The sequence below is a fragment of the Mytilus trossulus genome, chromosome 5, assembly GCF_036588685.1.
Source record: "Mytilus trossulus isolate FHL-02 chromosome 5, PNRI_Mtr1.1.1.hap1, whole genome shotgun sequence".
Lineage (NCBI taxonomy): Eukaryota > Metazoa > Mollusca > Bivalvia > Mytilida > Mytilidae > Mytilus > Mytilus trossulus.
In genome coordinates, this window is record NC_086377.1 from 50453448 (window position 1) to 50463078 (window position 9631).

The 9631-nt window shown below is 33.2% G+C and overlaps 1 pseudogene; it reads left to right on the plus strand.

Moving 5' to 3' along the window:
* The first annotated feature begins 5757 nt into the window (after positions 1 to 5757).
* On the plus strand, positions 5758 to 8301 carry LOC134718046 (uncharacterized; annotated as a pseudogene).
* The last annotated feature ends 1330 nt before the right edge of the window (positions 8302 to 9631 follow it).

Below are 9631 nucleotides of genomic sequence, written 5' to 3' on the forward strand. Positions count from 1 at the left end.
TTTTTATGGAAACATCCATCTTAATGTGGATTATCTCTGTAAATTGTATGGCCTCGCGTAAAGCCAAGTGAGTAGTCAACATCATCGCATCTCTGTCTATATCAGGTATTTCGATGTGCTGTATAGAGCCAAGTACAGCATCTAAATCACTTATTAGTTGAAGCTTCAAAACAAAACCTTCAGCAGACATGTTGCCTCTTCAGAATATAAATGCAGTGTAAATTTGCAACCAGCGTCTAAAACGAACTGACGCTGAAAACTAAAGGGAGGTTATTCTTATAGATATAAACTAGTCACAAAAGTTTCACGAAAACTGCTGAAAGCATTTTCGAGTTATTGTCCGAAAACTAGAAAATCACCCCTTTTTATGAATAAAATCTCTGAACTCGGAAACGTAAAATCTAAAATTTATAAAAATCGAAAGGGAGCTTAAGTCAATAGATATAAACAATTCACCAAAGTTTCATGAAAACTGCACAAAGCATTTTTGAGTTATTGTCCGAAAACTGGAAAATGACCCTTTTAATGAATAAAACCCTAAAACTCAGAAAAGTAAATTCTAAAATTTTTAATCCGAAAGGGAGCTCACGTCAATAGATATATTCAATCCACCAAAGTTTCATACAAACTGGATAAAGCGTTTTTGAGTTATTGTCCGGACGGACAACGGCATACCATAATACGTCCCGTAAACAGGCGTATAAAAAGTCAATCCTTTTTAAAACTACTTGTATAATAAGCATTCTAATGCAATTTGGATGTAACAATGTTTTTCATTGGCTAAAAGTTGCCGTCAAATCCAAGGTTGACCAGGCGTAACTAAGGAGAGACCCGCCATTTTGAATTGATGAATCAACAAATGTTCGATTACTACTATATAATAGAAAATAAAACAACACCTACCTCGAATTCGCCGTTTTAATGTAATTTTATCCGAATTTGAAGCGTACAGGTAACGTTATAACCTCCAGTTTGTAAGTTTTCATTTGTATGACGTCACGTTTAGCCATGACGTCTTTGAGCCAAAATCATTCATGAAGTTTCGCGGATTTTTTTTTATTTGACAAATTTAGACATTTTTTCAAGTTTTATCGTAATTTTTTCTTTTTGTAATGCATTAGAATCGGAATAACAGTACTGTAGTTGAAGAGTTGCGTCGCCAGTAAAACTGCATTTGCGACCGTCAAATCTACAATTGACGGTGGCAACTCTTCAACTACAGTACTGTTATTCCTTAAATAGTTTGTAAATGTGTTCATTTGTTGGAAGTATCGAAGGACCGTATGTCTCTACTAAATAATATTTCAACGTCACAACAATCATTTACTTGTGTTTGCTGGAAAACTTTCAGAAAGGTATGTAGTGCTGCATCAAATATCACTGTACTTTCTGAGTCACAGTCATTGTCACTATCATCGTCTGATAAAAGAAACTCTGAAAAAACTGTTTCCATTTTTGAATACAAAAATTATATGTTTATCAAATGCATACACAATAGGCAAGAAGCGATTTGTTTGTGTTTGTTTGCTTTAAACTTCTGGAGGTAACACGTGATTCTACAGAAGCACTCCATTTCTATTTGTTTGCTTCCTAAACCTGGAGGTCTTCTGGATGTCGTCAGAAGAGAGCAAACAAATTCACCCCTAGTTTTTGAATACCAGTTAGATTTGGGAACATCTATTGCCATGTCATTTAAAAGTTTTATACCGTTTACGTAAAACATTATTAACTTGACAGTGGAGGAGAAAGTGATTTTCTTCTTGTAAGGTTTTACAAGTCGGACATGTTATATCTATCTACAAGATCGAGAAGACATTTTTTTGTAATAAATTTAAAACATATTTAATTCTGTATTATCTGATACGCATCAGTTATTTCTGATTTTTCATTTGATGTGTACTCTCTGATAATGTCAGTATCAGCATGATCAGTTGATTGGTTGTGATAAAAAAAAATGGGTCAGTCAAAATATTTTATTCAGTATTTTATTTCTTCTACTCTATAAAATTTGCAAAGTTTGGACTGTTTAAAGTTGAGGTAATTTAATTGCAAATTCAGACACAAACTTTGGTTTCTTCTTCATAGTAGTAATACAAATTATCCCATAATATTTTAAGCATAAAGTATTTCATAAAACTAATAAGTGATAAAAAATTTAAGAACCAAAATAGGAAAAAAACCTTAAGAAATCAATGACAAAAAATAGAGTAAAAAACTTCAATTTCAACACGGAACTTAAGGTGGATTGATGGTATACCGCCATCTTTGATTGTACAATCGCGGTATAAAATTGGTCTAGTTTTCTGCTCAAATCAGCAAAATTGGAAACAGATTTGCAATTTAAAGAAAACTTGTTAATTTATTGTATTATATAAAAAAAAATATCAAATATTAACCATTTTGGTTTTTAAAATCATTTAAGGGGAGAGAACTCGTTAAGAACAAAATTTATACTGGGCTAATAGGGAATACTTTTTATTTTTACTTGTGGCTAGAAAACAACTTGTGTGACACCATGTTTTCTTTTCATTTTCTTAAAATATATTATGAAACCTATCTTTTCACAATTTATTTCAAAATTCTATCTCATAGAATTTTTTGTATGCACTCTTATGTGTTTTTTCATGAACAAACTAACCAAATTAAGGTAATTTTCAACGACTCATATCTTGAAAATAGCACGGTGACCCATACTTTTTATTATATTTAAAAAAAAAAAACCTAGTATATTCTTCATTTTGGCAAATTATAAGAAAATTCTCTCTTAAAAACATTTACTTATGATCTACATTAAACAGGCCTAAAAAAAGGTGTTTCCGGTTACCTGACAAACATAAAGTTTCAATTGAAAACCTATTGCAAAGATTTGTTCTGCTACACTTAAAAAAAGTCGTTCCTAACTTCTGCAGACAAACTGATAATTCATTTTGTTCTAGTGCAATGTTTATTGTTTGACTCTATACAAAAGTATTTTCTTATAAATCTTCGGACTCGACCAGAGAAGTCAAAATTTCTTTATTTTTTATAAAACTTCTTACTCTTTTTGATTATTTCCCTAACTCTTGTGTTTTAGGTTCCAGGTCCTCAGTTTGGTTGTTGGCGCTGTGATCAGATCTTCCTTTTTCGTGTGAAGAGAGGAGATATCAACTGTGAGCCTTGGGATTTGATGTGAAAAACTCCGATCTCATCAAAATTATTAAATACTGCAGCAAAATGTTTGTAAGGCAAGTGTGATCGTCGACACTGCAAACAGGAGCTTGAAAGCCATTTTATAATACCCCCAAAGTGAACATTATGCAGTTCCGATAACTTTGTTTTGGATTTTACTTTAATTGAGGGTAAACGCAAATATCAAATCATTGGTTTCATGATGGATAAGTGTTTTAATAAAATAAATTATACATAATTATTAATTTTGTCAATATTAGAATAAAAACTTAGAATTATAAAGGAAAAAAAAGTAATGGTCATATAGCTCATTAAAACTTGCTAGCTCATGATGTATATACAAATCATATAGTATCTCCCTCCGATATAATCTAAATTGACACATACAAGTTTTATTTTAAAGGATTTTTGCATTTTGAAAATTAAAAAAAAAATGTTTACACAAATACAAGTCAATTTCTTGATGACATTTTTATAAAAAAATAATCAGTATGGTGATGTTATGCAGTTATACAGTCAAATTGAATTAACTATTATACTTATTCTTAAAATTGTAATAATGTGTTAACTGATAAAAGCATGGAAAAATGTTATCCATATAGAATTTCACAAGTTTCTGTAGCATGTTTTTTTACAAATTCAGTCAATGCAAATGTTGTTTTCTTTTGCTGCTGTCCACAGAACAAAGGAAGTTCTTTAATTGCCATTTCACCTTGGACCTGTGCATACTCTTTGTGGAACGAGTTCAATGTTGGTCCATCAAAAACTAGGGTAATTCATCCCTAGAATCATGTCAATTTCTAACGTGTTGACCCTCACTCCCTTCAGAGAAAATGGACATTAAATCTCTAGGAGACCAACACTATGCCATCACTAGTTGCTCCAAGAAAAGAGTAGATGTTGTTTAAAGTTAACCCGGCTGTCTCTACTTTGAAATCATCATGCATACCATATATTAATACAATTATATATATATATATATATATAATCCCCAAGGGTGACTGGGGTATAGAAATATGGTCACTTGGTCTAATCCCGACCGGCAGTAAAACGCTTGCCGAAGTGGGGCGTCCGTTTGGCTCTGCGGGATGTATCAAGTTCGCAGTCACGTCCGGTCAGAAGGGGGACGTTAAATCCGATGTCTCGTGTTAAGAGAGTGCCACGCTCTTTGCACGTTATGAACCCTTGCAACAACTCTTTTGAGGTGTCCGTAGGTGGCCTGTTGCAAGGCAATATTTCTGTCCCTATCCAATATACTCTCATTTTCTAGTGGCAGTCCAAATTTCCTCGACCATCATCCCAGATGGCCTCTATCGTATCAACCTACATATTGTATTTATTGTGAACTTGTACTCGTCCTGAATATGCATGAAATATTTGCCACTGGACGTGAAGCAACCAACAATCAATCAATATATATATATAATATAAACATGATAAAATAGTCAATGTGTCAACTGCTCTATTGACACAATTACGGAGAATATAGATCTCTCGATTGCATAAGTTCCATCATTGCAGTTTGGAGAGGAATGTATTTTAATGGCTTTCCAAATGGTATAGATGCCGATATCCCAAAGAAAAATATTCTTCATACAAAGAGATAAAATATAAATGTTTGTGAATTTTAACCTTGATAATAGCTGATAATCCATATTATTTTACCAATACATTTTAAAACTTTTAATAAAAAAACACGTTTATTATGTTAGGCATTGTTTTCCGGTCTGTGTGTCCCGCTTCAGGTAACAGTTTTTGGTTTAGGTAGGTAAAACGTTCGCCCATCCATCAGTACGTTCGTGTTTCTGTCAGTTTCGGACCATATAAAGTTTTATTTTTAAAAGATTTAAACTTGGTACACATGTTTCCTATTATACGATCTTTGTAAAAACAATGTGCAATACAACAAACAGAAATTTTGGTTTGAATTTGAAGGTTTATTGTCCCGACTGTTAAGGAATTAGCAAAAAAAGGGAGAAAGCAAAAAAGCTTCTAGCTTCAGGATTGTTACTTCATTTAATAAATAAAATAAATAAATATATATAACACAATAAGTACATTGCTCAAACACTTGTATCCGGGATTGGCTATTTTTAAAGTTGAGTGATTATTCAGATTTATATTGCTTTTGCATGTGCAGTTAAATTAGTTTTGAAAATAATACTATCCAGCTGTACCAGATGGCCTTGAAGGCATAACACTTTGCTCCGTGCTTGGAAGTAAGGCGTCAAAGAAAAAAAATATAATAGCCTTTCATGACGTCATAATTATTTAGACTATCAAGGCCAGGGCTGCCAAAATATTTAAAATGCGTGAAACTCGCGCATGTGCATGCTTTTTTGCAGCAGTATCCTTGGATTTATTTTTTTCCTCTTTGATCTTTTTAATTTTGGCCAAATCTCACAAATTTGCTTTTTGAAAAGTTGGCAGAACTGCTATATATGTGTCAATGAAAACTATATGGCAATTGTATCCCTCAGAGCATTCTGCTCTTTAACCGCTTGGAAAACATACAATTTCAAGGATTAATGAAAACCGCTTGTTCTTTTAACTATTGCATTATGTGCTAGCTCAGTTATAATTTCTAACATGTTCTGGCTGTTTGGTAGATTTACTATCAAAAGTTTCCCAAAATGTCCAACAGGTCGCCTGTATCAAACTAATTCAGGGTCACCCATGCCCGATTCAAGACCTCCTTATCTGTTGGATGTTGAACATATTATTAGGGAGAACGGACCCGATACCGAAATTAACAGGAATAAGGGTGATAAAAGGAGATAGGTTATCTTCACGGGAGATATTAAATACATATTTGCTATGACATAAGGGGCTTGTTTTCGGCGTCAAGGACAGCCAAAATGCAGGGGGAATCATGAATTGTAAACAAATAAGCTACATAAGGTGAGATTTTGACACAAACTGCAGAGCATTTATCTTATACGAATGATTCAAAAAAGCACACAAGACTGTCATTGAAAAATTCGCAGTCTACAACTCAATATTGTAACGATAAAAACGCATCTATTTTTCTTTCGAAGGTCAGGGTCATCATTTGGGATTCCCCCTGTTGTATATTTGTAAACATTGCAGACGATAAATAGCCAATTACCAAATGTTTCTAGTAAATATCGGAATGAAAAGACCGTTTTCAAAGCATTATTACAGTAATTTTAAAACATTTTAAACATAAATTACATTCTGGTCCCTTAATTACAGTTTCCTGACCACCGGGAACTCCACGGAAATAGGCAGTGTTCCTCATACAATTTATAATGTTTTCCTCTGCTTGGGAAGGTTGGGTGGGAGGAGGCCCACCACCAGTTTGTGTTCTTACCTTCTGCACTGTAGTAATTTTTTGCTTGGCCTCACGGGTCAGGTTTTTCCAACGGTTTCGAACCTGTCTCTGTTCTGAGATACACCCTCAATGCATTAACTTTAGATGTAATTTCCTGCCACATTTCCTGTTTCTTGGCATTAGTAACCTCTGGGGGAATGCTTCCCCTGGAGTAATTCAAGATGGGTTGTAACCTGCTCACTTATCAAATTGCTCTCAATTGCTGTGAAGTTCAGTTTTCTTTTTCTTGTAGTTTCTGAAGACACATTTGCAGCCATGTTGATTAATAAAGGAAGTTTATTTTCACAAAGAATTGTGGGAATTCAATTTTTTAATCACATCGTTAAATTTTAACGCTGCGTTAACTAACATAGTCGTTAACATTTTTTGAACAACAATATTTAACGCATTGATTAGTTAGCGACAATATTGTTATGATACCTGGTAAATATATATATATGGTTCAATTAAATTCAACGTGTATTCAAAATACTACTTGATTATGTTTTTGTTTTGTTTGTATATTTTATATGCATTTATATAATAATTAAATACAACACGTGAATGAAATTCAAACAAAATTGAACTTGTGAACCGCACCTGCGGATTTAATAAATCAAATAACAATTACCAAAGCTAATGATCATATATATATATATGTTGATACTGCACGTAACACTAATTGTCCAACTTTCTATAGAATACCTTTCTACATATTTTACAAACTCCTGGTATTGTTGTTTTAGGTCTGGAACATTATGAGATAAATACGGTGAAAGTGCAAATGAAATTGCTACGGGACATTGCTATGTTTGATCTTGCTAAGATGCTAGGTTTTCACAGCCCAAAGGCCTTGCAGAGCTTTCAGAATGCCGGAGGTAATAACATTAATATATAATAAGATTTGTTGTAAATGAAAATCATTCGTTTATGATTGAGAATAATAGTCAATAAAATTGTATTTAACAATAATAGTCCAAATATCACAGAAGCCCCACTCCACTGTTTAAAATTTTTTAAGTTGATAAAACCTCAATCAAACTAAAAATGATCAAAACTTATAAACACCTTAACCCGAAGCTCAGACGGAAGAACGAAAAGACGGGCCAACTAGTGGACAACTGTTATATCATAAGTCCCCTAAGTGTGGCATAAAAATGAAATCTATGCAAGTTAGAGTCCAAATTTCCATTTCTTATTACTACATACAAATAACGTCTTTTCATTTGATCTATTATATATATTTTTTTATATTTCTTTAGACCATCACAAAAGCTGGCAGTCTAATGATTTTTATGCATTCCATGGCACAATAACTGTTTATCCCTTACTACCGTCATGAAGCGAAGACAAAGTCAAACCCTAGCTTAACCGGGTACTTCTCCTTTTTGAATGGTGCCACTTCTAGTAACTATAAGTTTATGTCAGAAGTAGTTTTCATTTACTGCTTGGCACTATATATTTAGAGCTGGAATCAGGCGTAACAACTCTACTGCGATTCAAGCAGGAAAAGTAAAGTTTTCGCCATTATTCTTTGGTTTCAATATGCCTTTTTACATGGAGACAATCAGAGATTTATTTGTAAGAGTACAATGTCCGCCAGAAGTCTTGGCGTTCATTGAAGCAAACGAATCTTACAGTACTAGTGGTCATGATTCAAAAGGAGAAGGTGGTGATTTTGTGCTGGAGAACATAAACCGAAAAAGCAAGATGTGGAAGCCATCTGGCCTACCTGATAAGAAAAATGGCTTGAAGTTTGTCGCAATATAGATAGACTAGATGAGGTGAGCTTTAAATAATTTATTTCATCAAAATTCACAATGTTTTCGACAATGACATTTTATTTTGCTTAAAGACGATTTTGTTTTGGAGCCTATGCCCCTACACATAGCATGCACCCAGAAATTGCAGTTTTTATAGGAGCAGCCAACCCAGAGCCTCCTTTAATCACTTTGGTCCTCCAAACAAACTCGGCAGCTGCTGGGGTCAACAGTCAGCTGCTCCTTTTAAAAACTCTCCTGTGGAAATTTCTACACTCATCATGGCTGGTTGGTGTCTCGGAGACAATGGGGTAGATGATGTCGAGGTGATGGTACCTGGCTGTGTAGTGGTATTTATTTCATTACTCTGAAAAAGGAAATAAGAACATTCGAAAATTGAATGATATAAAATTAAATAAATGTTGAAAATGATTGAATGAGATATATATTAAACACAGAAATTAATACAAATACAGATAGATAAAATTATTTGTAAATACAGAAACAAACACTTTTTTAACTAAAACAATACAGCATAACTTTGGAAATTATTCTATCATGCGCCATGCACCTCTTTTAGTGCGTTTATATTACATGTTGCAGACAATTCTATAGTTATTAAAGTAAATACCTCATTCACCTTTACTGATGGTGCTTCTGGTGGCTCCATTATGATTTCATGTGTACTCTTAAATCTAAATGAGGCTCCATTGGTCCTGGTGACGGAGAGTGCAACAGTGGCTGATGTTGCCACTTCTAGTTCTAAAGCCTATTAAAAAAAAACTTGCATTACAAAATAGTTCCAAATCTAATTGCATTTTTAGTAGGTTAAGCTCCGACTATGAATAAATTATTTGTAAGATATATTTGCATTGTTTTCTTATGTCAAATTTACAGTTAAATGTTGAAACATTATCAATAAAGGTTGAATCTGAATGAATATCCAAAAAGTAGTAAAATTTACTGAAAAAATATTATTGAGAAAATGGTGCAATTTTTAAATAAAGCTGTGGTTGTTTCAACTTTACATAATTTTCAAAATGAACAAAGGATAAACAATAATGCAACTCAGACTTAAGTAAGTTTGCTTCAACAAACTGATATGAAAATTGTGCCAAATGCGTATAACAACAAAACACCTATAAATTTTTGGGGCTTCATTTTTACCATTCTATGGTTATGCCCCTTTAAAAATGGAAAAACAATGTTTTTTTGGGTTTCCTTTCGCCAAATATTATGCAACTTATACTCAGTTTTTATTCCAACCAAATAAATTTATACTTTTGTCAGAATATAAATGCATGACATGCAGCACAAAGTGCTAAATAGGTTAATGAAATTGTTGCGTCTGTCACCCTACGAAAGTGAG